This window comes from Giraffa tippelskirchi, chromosome 8 (assembly GCF_054371585.1).
Source record: "Giraffa tippelskirchi isolate mGirTip1 chromosome 8, T2T-mGirTip1v1.2.pri, whole genome shotgun sequence".
Lineage (NCBI taxonomy): Eukaryota > Metazoa > Chordata > Mammalia > Artiodactyla > Giraffidae > Giraffa > Giraffa tippelskirchi.
The window spans coordinates 154,032,444-154,047,787 of record NC_137282.1 but is presented as its reverse complement, the minus strand read 5'-3'; the positions used below and the strand labels follow the sequence as shown (position 1 = coordinate 154,047,787).

General features: G+C 39.6%; 1 long non-coding RNA gene across 1 annotated transcript in view; it reads right to left on the bottom strand.

The window, feature by feature from the left end:
• Positions 1-15,344, bottom strand: part of LOC145516721 (uncharacterized) — a 256,327-nt gene that overhangs the window by 82,944 nt on the left and 158,039 nt on the right. The window contains exon 5 of the long non-coding RNA XR_014061697.1: positions 13,038-13,157. This is a non-coding gene — a long non-coding RNA (uncharacterized LOC145516721). The remainder of the gene's footprint in view (positions 1-13,037; positions 13,158-15,344) is intronic.

The window sequence follows — 15,344 nt, the reverse complement described above, 5'->3', positions numbered from 1 at the left end:
ACTGACTAGAAGAAAGGACATGAAAATATGAAATACCAATGGTCAAATACTATCTTTTATTAAACAGATTAACTCTACCAGTAAGCAAAGAAAATAAATGAGATATAATATCAACACCATGAAGAGAAATAGCCCCTTGCCTTCAACCAAATTGGAAAGTATTTTATTCTTTATAGTAACACCTAGTGATATTGAGGGTGTGGGGAAGTAGGCATTTTTAAAATACTGCTGGCCATGGAGCAGAGTAAATTGGAGGATTATTTGGAAATGTTTACCTCAGGTCTTAAATTTCACTTTTAAGAATTTATTCTAAGGAAATAAATATGAGTGTATGTCAAGATTTATTTAAAGGATATTTATTGCAGAATTACTTAAAATAATTATATTGGAAAACAAACAAAAATCTAACAATGGGGCTTGGTAAAATAAATTGTGTAGCATCCATGTGATAGAATGCAATGTAGCTGTTAAAACTGATAGTCTAGAGCACTTAATGATATGAAAAAATATTTCTGACATATTAAGTGAAAATAGTGACTTGCAAAACAATATTATCCCAATTTAGAAAATTTAAAAGAAAAAATATATTTACATAGAAAACGGAATGAAAGGATACACATGAAGATGTTAGTAGCTGTTTTAGTGTGATGGGATTTTCTCTGTATGTATTATGATTTTCTGTATTTTTCAGTGTTTCCAATAGGAGACATGTATTTCTTTTCAAAAAAGTTTTAGTAAATTAATATTTTTGACTGCACCACATGGTTTGCAGGATCTTGTTTCCCTGACTAGGCATGGAACCCATGCCCCGTGCAGTGGAAGCACAGAGTTCTAACCACTGGACCCCAGGAAGTTCCCCATGGACATGTATTTCTTTAATAATCAGAGAACCCCCCCCCTTTTTTTTAAAAAACGAAAACTTCCATGCAAATGTTCAGGTGGAAAGTTACTTTCATGGCCACATGTACTAGCTTGCCGGGCTAGCATTTTGTTGAACTCTCAGTGGGAATTGCTTGAAACTTTAGAAAAAGAGAAGAAAATAAGCTCTCTTGCAACTTGGAACGTTCAGAAAGAAGCAGAGCAGAAGCTCCTGGAGACCTTAGCTATACGGTGACAAGAGGGAGAAAGACCCACAGATAGGAGAGAGATACAGGCAAGATCTTGGAAAACGGCAAAGACAACATCATCTGCAGTAAGGACCAATGCTTTACCCTCTAAGTCCACCATTCAAAACCTCAGTTGTCTTCCCAATGCCCATTGGGGAGACAGGTAATGTTTTAGCTCTCTTTACAAAGGTATCCGTAAAGAAGAGGTTTTAGCTTGGGCTACTACTGAACAGGAAATGTGCCTTTTTCTTTCCCCTAATTTTTGGAAAAGATTTATTAGGAATTGGGGATGACGAGGAGGAGGGACAGTAAACCATTTTGGTTGGGTACAAAATGGAACCAATAGAAAAGGTGATTCCTTGCCCCTGATACAGCAGATTGAGGTGCCAGCAAGCGGAGTGGATGAGTCGACCTGATGGGATCCTTTTCAGCCCTGGGGTGATTCTCTTTCTTGGGCTTCAACTCCTCAGTGCTCCAAATCCATTCTATACGAAGGTCATGTACAAAGTTAGTACTGAGGTTTGACTGATCCTGGGTTTCTGATACTGCCTATGGTGTACATCAAAGAGCTCTTTCAATATATCAAGTAGTAAGCAAAGAGATATGAGTGAACTGGAGAGATCAACAGGGATGGAGGCAAGGCTGGAGACCCTGTCCTGTGAGGGCCAATGGAAGGAAACTGGGCTTTTTTGCCCAGAGGAAAAAAGTTGTAGTGGGCACCTGTTATCCTCTTCTAATTTAAGATGCTGCGAGGAAGAGGGAATAGATTTGTCCTGTTAGGCTTCAGAGTAGGAATGAGGACCCAAGGCTACTCGGGGGTTGGCTGTATTTCCGAATAAGACAATTCTAATGGGTACAATAGCTAACCTGAGGATTTACGAGGAGTGAAAACTAGGTGTTTATCTTTTGATCTCTTGTTGCAGTGGGCTTCCTGGGGGGCAGACTCAGAGATTAGCTGCAGGAGGTTACTAGGGAGTGTTCTTGGGATCAATAATTGTGGAAGGGAAGGAAACAGGATTGTGCAAAGGGAGGAGAGCAGGCATGCAGTTTTACCGGAAGCCTCAACTGATTCTACAGAGAGACACAGACACAGGATGGTCTATGAGAGCCATTCTGTGTTTGAGTGAAAGGGCTCAGCCTGTATATGACCTCTGCTTCAGTCAGGGGACCCAGGTTGCCCCAGGAAGGTGACAAGGCTTTGGGAGAGAAGTCCCTTCAGTAAAGTCTTTCATGTTTGAACAGGGATCTGGGTGGCTCTCTACAGCAGTCATTATGACTTGGGAGAGGGTAGGAGTTTTAAACAAGACAAAAAAGGCTATGAATAGAAAAGATAAGATTGATCTGATTATATTAAAAATCAGGATATCTATTTGTCAAAATATTTCATAAAGAAAATACTTGAAATTTGTGAGAAGATTTTAACACATACAATTGAGAAAGTATTAATGTCAAGATGATGTAAAGAATGTCTACATACCATTAAATAAACAATCCTGTAAGAAAATAGACAAAAGCAATAAACAGGCATTTTATGTAAGAAAAAACAAGTGTTGCCAATAAAGACATGTAGATATTTAATTTTACTAATGATTTATGATTAGAGAAATGCAAGTCAAATCTACAATGAGATATAATTTTATACAATTTGATTGGTAAAAATTAAGAATTCTAATGATACAACTATTGGAGAGCATGGGGATCAACAGAATTTCTTATACATTGTTGGCAGGAGTGTAAATTGTTACGACTGCTTTGGAAAACAGTTTGGTATTGTCTCAGAAAATTGAAAAATAACATATAATCCAGTAATTCTGCTGGATTCTGCACATGTATAATAATAGACAGAGAAGCACTATTTGTGAGAGTAAAATCCCAGAAACAACCTAAATGTCCACTGACAGGAGAATAAAAAGTAAGGTATATGTACACAGTGGAATATTATATAGAAGCAAAACCAAATGAACTATAAGAAGCTGTATGGATGAGCCTGAGAAATTTAATATTCACTGAAAAATGTAAGTCTAGAATATTAACTACAGTATGGTATCCTTTTTATAGAGTTAAAAGGTAAAACTAAGCGATATATGTTGGGAACACATATGTATGTGATGGACTATAGATATGTAAAAACAAAAGAATGATCAACAATATAGTGGTTATTCTTGGGTGAAGGAAGGTTAGGGGATGGGAAGAAAGAGGAACATATAGGTAACATATATTATGATACCAATTAATGTCAGTACTGTAGTTTTTGTGTTGATTGTAAGTTTATGAGTGTTCATTATATTACTAATAAGTTGAATAAATAAATAATTGAATAAATAAACTTTAAAAATTTCAGAGGAAGCCACGTTTGAACTAGTGATGAGAGTATATCAAGAACCAGGGATTATGACTAATTTAAACTGTGCATCTGAGGTTCCAAAAAAGGAAGTGGAGCAGAAGAAGCAGGAGGGAAAGAGCTGCTGTTGTTAGAGTGGCTCATGGAGAGGCCACAGGTACTGTTTGTTGGGGGTGTGGTGCTCGTAATTTCCTATAAAAAACATACAGAAACATAAGGGACTGCTTGCTGAACTGTATAGTCATTCCCTTCCCCGTGTGGAGAAGAGAATGTGGAGACCCCAGGACCCCAAGACAACTCAGAGTCCATGTCCATCCATTCTTCAGATTAGTCTGTTGTGCTACAGTAAATGACCTTCCTGAGTGACATTTTAGCCACCTTTCTGATGGAAATATTTGATTGATTTGATTATTCCCGGTTAGTTCACAACAATGATGGAAAGATCTTACGAGATTTTTATGGGAAAGTACTCCGCTGCCAACTGTTTAATTCTAGGTAATAGACCTGCCTGTGTTGTGATCGGAAGTCTTGGAAGGTGGGAATGTTTTAAAAGTGGAAGAAATGGGGAGTTTTCCAATACCCGAGGCATTTGAACAAAATTAACAGGGCATTTGGGCAAAGTTACTGGGAAGATTTGAGCTAGATGACCTTTAAGATACTTTCTACCTCAGGCTATGCCTCCAAGTTCAACCCTCTTCCAGAGGGCAATGAGGGCAGAACACTCTTTATTTAACTGAACTGCATTTTAAACTCTACCCATCCCCCTACCCCTAGGAGCAATTTTGTCATAAGTTAATAGCCTGTCCTGTTAACTTAAAAATATATAACACTAATTAGATATCTAGCATATGGGAATTTGAGCCTTGAAAACAAGAACTAAATAATCACAAGGCCAGAAACATTTTTATTAAGCTTTCCCCCTCCCTGTAACCAAATCCCATATCCACAGAGATAAAGATGAAATAAAAATATGGTGGGTATCCTTCATGTTTCCATATATTTCTTAAGATAACAAGTACCTTTAACCGATCTTAATAGCTAGAGAACTATTCACTCAGATAAGTTTTTGCACATAGGCTTTATCTAGCATCTTGTTTGTATTCCACGTTTCTCTGGATGAACTTGTGATTTGCTTGTCTGATCAGGGCACGTTATTCATTAAAAATAAATGTGCAAAGAGCTTTGGAGATTGAAGTTTCATGTTTTATTTGTTGAAAAGAAAGAGGTCATGTCAACTAATCAACTTCAACATACATAGATGCAATTCCCAAGCCTCTGTGTGCAAGGTTTAAAGGAGAGATTACAAAACCAACTTATTAACAAGTACTGAGGGAGATTCCTTGAATGTCTGGGTAAAGTTGGGTTCTACTGAATACAGGCTGACCACGCAAGTAGCCCCACTATGGGGGCTTACCTGAACATTTAGGATGGGTCCAACAGAATGACTGATTTTGGAATATTTTACTCTAAGAGTCAGAGCAGTTTAGTTGCATTTATTTAAGCATTCTCAGTGTATAGTGGATATGGGAAGTGACTCTAGGGAAAACTGAATTTCTATTATCTTTTTTAGTATTTTTTTTTCTCCTTCAACATACTAAGTATGGGAAGGAAGCATGGGGTTTTGAATTAAAAACAAAAAAGAAAATATGCTTCAGACTAGCTTTGTTTCATGACATTGATATGTTGTTAGTTGCTCAGTTGTGTCTGCCTCTTTGCAGCCCCATGGACTGTAACCCACCAGGCTCCTCTGTCCATAGAATTCTCCAGGCCAGAATTCTGGAGTGAGTAGCCATTCCCTCTGCAGGGGGTCTTCCTGACCCAGGGGTAGAACCTAGGTCTCCTACATTGCAGGCAGATTCTTTACCGTCTGAGCCACAAAGGAAGCCCCATGACATTGATAAGGTCTTGATATTTTACAGCCTTGAGGTTTATTCATTTTAAAAATGAGAAGCATAATTCATCTTATACGGTTGTGTGAGAGTTAAATGAAACCAGTTATGTATGTGTTTTGAATATACCTTGCTCTGGAAATTATTTAAAGTAGTTTATAATAAGGCTCTATTTAACACACACATGCACATAACCATACATGTCACACACAGATGCACATACTTACACATATACTATTCACAACTGTAGCATAAATTAAAAACACAGATAAAGGATGAAAGAAAACAAAGGTGAAAACACATTGAAGACAAATGAAAAATATGAGTGGAATTTAAAAAAAAAAATCTTGTCTATGAAATGCTTCACAGTGTCCATAATATAAAAAAACAAGTAGTTGTCCAAGAGAACTGCCAAATATCATTTGTTCCAAGACCAGTCAGGAAATTTTTGCACATAAAAAAAGACAGTGGATGTGATAATGCCAAAATCTTTGACAATGATCTTACAGTAAATCCAATGATGAGCTTCATAGGACTGTTTGTTGTATTGATTTTTGATGGCATTGCACTAAAGTAAATACTATCAGAAGGCCTCCCTGATGGCTCAGCAGGTAAAGAATCCACCTGCAATGTGGGAGACACAGGAAACTCAGGTTTGATCCCTGGGTTGGGAAGATACCCCGAAGAAGGAAATGGCAACCCACTCCAGTATGCTTGCCTGAAAAATCCCACGGACAGAGAAGTCTGGTGGGCTACAGTCAAAAGGGTCTAAAAGAATCGGACACGACTGAGTGACTAAATACACAACACAAATACAATCAGAAAAACAAAACATGCAGAAATTGCCCAGAATGTATCCTTAAGTATCTTCCACTTTGATGATCTGGCTTGCCTGCCTGGGAGAATGGGTGGACTGTGCATGTTTCAAGCAGTTCTTCCTGAACAAGACAATGCACGTCAGTGAGCACACAAACAGCAAAGTGCGGCAGAACCATGTATAGCTGAGTGCCTCTAACACTCACCAGAAATCCAGCTTGTGTCCATACTTGTGGACCTGTCATGATTGCAAAGCAACTCCATAGACTTCTCTCTGATAAAGTCGGCTCATAGAAACTTCAAGGGTCACTCCTGTTAGAAATATCTGCATTTTAATAAGCAATTCTAACATCCTAAACCCCAAAATTCCAAAGGAATGGGTCTTTAATGGGAGTGCTTTGTTCACAATGAAAGGATGGGTATGAGGAGGTATTTTTTTCCTGGCATTTTGTTATCTATGTAAGTGATTATGACTCCATTATATAAACTACTTCCCTAAGCAGAGATTCAAAGCCTAAATCTAATGAACATTTTTTCTTCCAGTTTTTTTTTTAAAGCTATCCATTTTACAAGGCAAAAACTTTCATTGACTGCATCTTCCAAGACAATTGTTGCTTCCATTAGGAAGCTTGTTCCTAACATGTCCTTAATAATTCCAGGGTGATTTTGCCCTGAATCATCTTATTCTGTTCCCAAGAGCAACATGCTATTCACAGCAAGATCTCATGGGAACAATTTATTTTCAAAATGATTTTTCTTTCTGTAAAAAGCTCTTATCATCCATTTTATTTAAGTTTCTTCTAATTAAATCCCATTACTAAAAAATTCAGTTTCAATCTTTATGCCATTAGGTAGGAAAGTGCTCTGAAAATCAAATAGCTTTCAGGCTCACAAAAGAAAATGAATTCATCAAATTGGGAGTTGCTTCGGAAAGAGCTTGCTACCTGGAAAGTTGATCAATACTTTCTGTGTATCAATTCATGAATGTATAATTTTTTTTTAATAAATTTATTTATTTTAGTTGGGGGCTAATTACTTTACAATATTGTAGTAGTTTTTGCCATACATTGACATGAATCAGCCATGGGTTTACATGTGTTCCCCATCCTGGATGCCCCTCCCACCTCCTTCCCCATCTCATCCCTCTGGGTCATCCCATTGCCCCAGCCCTGAGCATTTGTCTCATGCATCGAACATGGAATGGTGTTCTGTTTCACATATGATAATATACATGTTTCAATGCTATTGTCCCAGAACGTCCCACCCTCACCTTCATGAATGTATAATAATCAGTCAGAAGTGGAGTCTGTGTATGGAAAGGGTCACAATGAGCAAGATGACTTCTTTTAGCCTCTATACTCACAGGGTCTTCGGGTAATGGAAGACACAATTACTCACCTGACACTCCACAAACCCTTCTCATTAAAAAAAAAACAAACCCACAATTATTTAGTTAGTTTAGACTAATAGAGTCTATATATTTAGCTGGAGTTCCTCAAGATGAACAGTGGCAAAAAATTTACCATAAATTGGCTCTATATATCCTTCTGGGCTTCCCAGGTGGCCTAGAGGTAAAGAATCCACCTGCCGAAGCAGGAGGCTCAAGAGAGTCAGGTTGTATCCCTGGGTCGGGAATATCCCCTGGAGGAGAAATGGCAACCCACTCCAGTATTCTTGCCTGGAAAATTCCATGGATATAGGAGCCTGGCGGGCTACTGTCCATGGGGTTACAGAGAATCAGACATAGAACTGAGTGTGCACACACACACACACACATCCTTCTAGAAAAAAAAGAGTTCCTTCCTTCCTTTCTTTCTTTTAAATGAAAGTATAGTTGATTAAAGAAGAGTTTCTCGGGGGCTGAAACAGCGTCTCTTTCAAGGAGGAGTGTTGTTTTTAACCAATTTGTTTTTATCCATTTTATCTGAAGAAGTCATTATTCACAAAGAGAAGATGGGCATCATGTTTTGAAAAGTTGCAAAACCATTAAGTAGAAACAGTCATTTATAGATCAACTGAACTCTTTCTGACCAGTTCCCTGGAGGCTTGGTGGGTACAGAATGAATCCAGGAAGGGAGTGAGGTTGAGGGTGGTGAGCAAACTGATGGTCATTTGGGAAAAAGGTGTATCAGTTGGGTTCTAATCCGGAGACAGAAATCACACAGTCATGTAAGTAGGGGAGATTGAATGTAAAGAATTATTAAGCTGTGATAGCATAACCATAAAGATGTAAAGATAACTCTAAAGGGTATCATAGGGCTTAGAGAGAGTATCCAGGGAAGCACGCACTTGGGCGGGTGCCCTCCCTAAGCCTGAGGTTCAGAAGGTATAGTTGAAGCCCAGAGGAGCATTTTGCTGGGTTGCCAGTTCTAGAGCTCATCCTTAGGCACCAGGCAAGTAGGAAATATCCTTCTGGGGTGTAGGTAATTTGGGCAGGTGTACAGCCAGGTGGGCAGAGGCAGAGAGTTGAGGTACCACTGTGTGTAAGGCCTGGATTGCTGGGTGCGAAGGCCGTGCGAAGGTGGTCACCAGGCCCAGGAAGGGCTGCAAAGTCCTTAAGGGTCTGCAGACATGCAGCTGTGGCAGACACCACCAGTCGTCCCCTCATGCATGTCCCACTAACAGACCAGGCAGTAGGAACATGACGAGTAAAGCACATGCAACTCAATACCAGAAAAACAAACAAAAGTGGGCAGGAGATCTAAACAGATGTTTCTTCAAAGAAGATACACAGATGGATAACAAACACATGAAAAGATGCTCAACATCGCTCATTATTAGAGCAACGCAAATCAAAACTAGGATGGGGTGTCACTTTACACTGGTCAGAATGGCCATCATCAAAAAGTCTACAAACAATAAATGCTGGAGAGGGCGTGGAGAAAAAGGAATTCTCTTGCACTGTTGGTGGGAATGTAAATTGATACAGCCACTATGGAAGACAGTATGGAGATTCCTTAAAACTAGGAATAAAACTACCATATGACCCAACAGTCCCACTACTGGGCATATGCCCTGAGAAAGCCGTAATTGAAAAGGACATGTGTACCCCAACGTTCACTGCAGCACTATTTACAGTAGCTAGGACATGGAAGCAACCTAGACGTCCATCAACAAATGAATGGATAAAGAAGCTGTGGTACATATACACAATGGAATATTACTCAGGCATAAAAAGAAGCTCATGAATAAGTTCTAATGAGGTGGATGAACCTAGGGCCTATTATACAGAGTGAAGTAAATCAGAAAGAGAAAAACAAATATTGTATATAATGCATATATATTTAATCTAGAAAGATGGTACTGTTGAACCACTGCAGGACAGCAATGGAGATGCAGACGTAGAGAACAGGCTTGTAGACATGGGCAGGAAGAGAGAGTGGGATGAATGGAAAGAGTAGTATGAAAGCATATACACTACCATATGTAAAATAGATAGCCAGTGGGAATTTGCTGTATGGCTCAGGGAACTCAAACTGGGGCTCTGTGACAACTTAGAAGGGTGGGATGGGGTGGGAGGTAAGAGAGAGGGCCAAGAGGGAGGGGACATATGTATACCTATGACTAATTAATGTTGATGTATGGCAGAAACCAACACGATATTGTAAAGCAATTATCCTTCAATTAAAAATGAATAAAAAACAAACTCACAGAAAAAGAGATCATAATTAGGGTGTGGGGGAAATTGGATGAAGGCAGCAAAAAGTACAAAATTCCAGTTATAAGATAAATAAATGTGCATGTGTGTGTGCTTAGTCATTCGTGTCTGACTCTTTGTGACCCCACTGACTGTGGCCCGCCGGGCTCCTCTGACCATGGGATTTTCTTAGGCAGGAATGCTGGAGAGGGTTGCCATTTCCTATTCCAGGGGATATAATACATCATATGATTAATCATAATTTATCATATGATAAATCATAATTTATCATATGATAAATATAGTCAGCACTGATGTATGTTATATATGAAAGTTGTTAAGAGAGTAAACCTAAGAGTTCTCATCATAAGAAAATGTTGGGGTTTTTTTTCCATTTTGTATCTCTATGAGATGGATGTTCACTAAACTTACTGTGCTAATTATTTCATGGTGTCTTTAAGTCAAGGCATTATGCTGTACACCTTTTAAAGTGCTGTACAGCAATTATATCTCAATAAAACTGGACAAGAAAAAAGAAACGTTTAAAAAAAACTCTCAAGAAACAAAGTGTTATTCAGTCATGTCTGACTCTTTGTGACCCCAGGGACTGTAGCCCTCCAGGTTCCTCCATCCATGGGATTTTCCAGGCAAGAATACTGGAGTGGGTTGCCATGCCCTTTTCCAGGAGATCTTCCTGATCCAGGGATGAAACCCCAGTCTCGTGTATTACAGGCAGACTCTTTACCATCTGAGCCACCAGGGAAGTCCCTGAAAAAACAAAGGGCAGCAGCCAAATCCGGGAAGAGAACCCGCCTTTCTCCAGCGGTGTCCTTGTAGCGCCCTCTACTGACAAAACTTCTATCACGTTCAATGTAAAGAAGAAAAGCTTGGGGTCCAGTCCATTATGGCAGTTCAGTTCAGTTGCTCAGTCGAGTCAGTCGTGTCTGACTCTTTGCGACCCCATAGACTGCAGCACACCAGGCTTCCTTGTCCATCACCAACTCCCGGAGCTTGCTCAAACTCATGTCCATCGAGTCGCTGATGCCATCCAACCAACTCATCCTCTGTCGTCCCCTTCTCCTCCCACCTTCAATCTTTCCCAGCATCAGGGTCTTTTCCAATGAGTCAGTTCTTCACATCAGGTGGCCAAATTATGGCAGAGTGGGTACTGAAGAGTTCATTTGCAGTGAAGGGGTAATACACTGATAACCAACTCATTTATGGTGATACAGAGCTACTTACAAAAGTAGTGAGAAAGTAGGAAGGGGGAGTGAACCAGCAATCTCACCCACCAAATGCTGAGGTTTGTAGAACCTGGTCTGTATAGATATGATAGGACAGATGACAAGGATGCTCTGCTTCAGCAAAATGGTGCCACCAATCCATATATTTAACTATTTGCTTATCAAATAATTAATGTTATTCCTGATAGCATAAGTGAGTAGGTTCCACCCTGTGTCTGGCCATTGCAAAAAAAAAAGGAATCAATCAATCACATCAGCTAAGTCAGGGAAGAAATCAGATTGGTAGCTAGGGGTCGGGTAGAAGGAACAATGAGTTGATCGTTCAGTTTTCAGACAGCTGATGGAGAATCGACCGGCTAACCTTTGGCAACTGGTAAATAGGCCCCAGCACTTTGGGAGGGCTAAAAGGCAGGTGGAAGGGGACACAGAGATGACTCTGACAATTGTACTGGAACAGTCTAAGAATCAAAAATAGTAGCTTTTAACACCCCCTCCTTGTCTTCCCATTACCATGGCAACATGGGACCGCTCCACATGTAGCCCATTTGTAGACTTTCCTTGACATTTGCCTCAACCCATTTTCAACCTAGATGGCAATGCTCCAGGAGGAGAGAGTGGGCAAGGGGGGGGCTTATACTTGGTCCTCACATTTCCTGAGAATTTCAGGACCCCCTTCCCCTTTTGGTGTGTGGATTCAGGCTCCAGGTCTCCAGAGGCTCTCTCTGCTCCCCAGGAGCACTCAGAGCTTCATGTTTACTGTGCCATCAAGATATGTTCTAAGTAGAAATGCATTTTTTAAATTTTAAATCAAAATTTTAATTAATTTATTTATTATTAAATTAATTTAAATGTAATTTTTAAATTTTTTAAAATTAAAATAAACAGAAAAAGCCACCATGGGGGCTAATCCTGAGAACATGTGGGAAAATGCATTTGCTTAGGCAGCTGTGTGACTGCCCTTGGTTAGGAGCAGAGAAACAGCCAAATACATCTTTCATTAATCACAACAGGCTACAAATAATTTGTTAAAAAAACAGCGCATCTCATGGGCCTTTTCAAAGTTTTACAGATAGAAAAATTCATCCAAAAATTTTAAAAGTGTGTTTGGTCTCAATGACCTAGTTTGGGCCTATAAAGTAATGGCACAGAGATGTGATCATTATTTGTTTAATATAATCAACTTTAGGTAAATAATTTCAAATTACTAAATTATATGTGTGTATATATCTATAGCTATATATCTTGCATATCTGACTACCCAAATAATTTCTGACTCTTCATAAAGCCTTACAACATGAAGTCGGTATGATCTGAATGAATAAAAATGTTATTAAAATTTGGTTTTACCAGATTATTTACAAAGAATGGTTGAGAATTTGAAAAGAACTTCATTACTCAACCATTAACAGTTACCAACAGGATGTAGATAGTGTGTGTGTGTGTGTACGTGAGAGAGAGAGATTTTTAAAAATGACTTTTGCAGTGACATTCTGTTGAATGACAGAGTGACCTGACTGATAACAGGACTCAGTGGGGACATGGGAGTTTTTCCTAAGGGAATTACGGTTAGAAGATAATCATGTTTGGAAGACTTTTCTGTTTTCAAATTTTATTAAGCCCGGTGGGGTCTCTCAGAATTACTTGTCTAGAATCATCAGTGAATAAAAATTACTGCATAGTTCCCTCCTGAATCAAGAGGGCGACATGTAGGTAAGAGTGCTATGGAACCTCTGAGTGTGCAGGGGGCCAGTGGAGACCCAGTTGGAGAAGCAGGAGACTTGAGAGCAAGGCTGGTGGGGCAAGTTTGAATTGTCACAGTCCTACATAGCAGGCCACAGCACCTCACTCCAGTACCCTTGCCTGGAAAATCCCACGGACAGGGGAGCTTGGTGGGCTGCAGTCCATGGGGTCGCAAAGAGTCGGACATGACTGAGCGACTTCACTTCACTCACTTCATACTTTATCACTGGCGAAGGAAATGGCAACCCACTCCAGTATTCTTACCTGGAGAATGCCATGGACAGAGCGGCCTGGTGGGCCAGGGTCCATGGGGCCGCAGAGAGTTGGACACGACTGAAGTGACTGAGCACGCACATAACAGGCCACCTTCGTGACTTAAAATACCTGTGGGAGGAAGTGAAAAGCAGGAATTGTCATTTTCATTTAATGGATAAGAAAAAACTCAGAAAGGTCAAAGGATTTATATGCCCAGGGCCACACAACTGATGTGTAACAGAACTGGGATTGAAAACCCAGTCTTCTAACTACAAATGTTGTATTCTTTCTACTTCATTATACTGACTCATATCCACCAAGTTCCTTCTCAAGTTCTAATTTTTTTAAAAAAATCCATGAGATAAATGCAAAGGAATTAACACTGGATGGGTGGTGTACTTCATTTTCTAAGGATAAATGTCTTTCTTTGTAGCTAAATAATAGTAATAGACTCTAAATATTACCATGAAAATGTTTAATAAAAATCCCTGTAGAGTTCTTTATAAATTGAAGTTAAATGAAATAGATTAAATCTTAATAAGGAGGGCATTTGATCAGACCTCAAAGCTAAATAAGGTTTGGTAGTATTTTTAAGGACTTGTTAAGTAAATAAGAGAGACTTTGTCTTACTCTAGTAAGTCTAAGGCTATGTCAAAATGTAACCAAAATTGTTCCTGGAAAATAAAATTTCCATGTCATGTACATGTGATGTACTTTATTTGAGCTCTCATGGGATGGAGCAGAAATGGTGAAATAGAAAAGCATTTTAAAATTCTTTTTAGCTTCTTTCTTGCAAAGAAACAAAAGCTGGCAGCAAGAGTGGTGCTAGGGAACAAAGTTCTGGGTACAAAGGAAATTGCTGATTCTAACTGGAAATGATTCATCACTTCACTAGCTAGTGATTTTTCAGCAACCTGGCTGAAAGTGTATGGTCATACTAGGTGAGCAGAAAACTCAAAGCCCTGGTCCTAATAACACCTCCAACCAATAACCACACAGAACAAGGTACTTTACTTAGTGTTTCCTATACATCAAACTGTTTCAATCACTTTACACAGAGGAACCCATTTAAGACTCCAGACCAAGCCCAGAGGGGAATTAATAGTATTTTCCCCATTCTATATAGGTTGAGTCTTAGAACTGGCCTATGATTTCATTTTCTGATATAAACTGGCCTGTGACTTTATAGTTGATTCAATTTTTTAAATTTCATAGTCTTAACAACTAGTCTCCAAGGATGTGGCAAAAAGATGTGTTTTCTACTTTAAAAGCTAATTTTAAAATATAAACGAATTTGATGAATTTCCTACCAGGGAGTAGAAGAATGATTATTGAATCTTAGGGAAGTGGTAAATTCTTTTCTAGAGGTTATTTCTTTAAAAAAGCCAAGACTTGGGGCGAGGACAGGAAAAATCACGGGACTGAATCACCATCTCGTCTGCTGCTGCTGCTAAGTCGCTTCAGTCGTGGCCGACTCTGTGCGACCCCATAGACGGCAGCCCCCCAGGCTCCACCGTCCCTGGGATTCTCCAGGCAAGAACACTGGAGTGGGTTGCCATTTCCTTCTCCAATGCATGAAAGTGAAAAGTGAAAGTGAAGTTGCTCAGTCGTGTCTGACTCTTAGCGACCCCATGGACTGCAGCCTACCAGGCTCCTCCGTCCTTGGGATTTTCCAGGAAAGAGTACTGGAGTGGGGTGCCATCGCCTTCTCCCACCATCTCATCTATGTTCCTTTAAAGACCTGTTGTTCTTTGATTCATAATGTTTTGCTCAGGATTAAAATCTAGAGTGAAAGGTGCTTCCATTTTGGGGTAGTAAGTCAACTCTGAGCTCTTTTCTTGATAACCTCATATAGGATAAGGTTTTGAGAATTGAGGCTGGTTGTGAGAAGAGTTTGGTAAAAGAGATCTGGATGCAGAGTCTTGAGTGAGGGCAACCTGGGAATCTAACCACAGTCTGAAATAGCAAGTTCAGAGCAGACAGGCAGAGAGGTTGGGATGCTCCCACAAGCCAGTGAACTGCCATGAAGACAGGCAAACCAAGTCAACTGGTTCAAACTGGCAAAGAAGTAGAGTGGAGAAATTCTTTGAAGTACCATAAGGGAAGATATGAAATACTATCAGCATTCCTGTAACTTCACTTGAGGACAAGGAAGGATTAGTTATGGGGACTCAGGTGGCCAAACATATATAGGCACAAACATACAGAAACAAAGGTGTCTAAAGTGAGTTCCTGGTAATAACCATGCTCAGCTTACATGAACTCTTACTGCTTTTTATTTTCGGAATCACCATATTCATCCTAAAATAGTAGAAT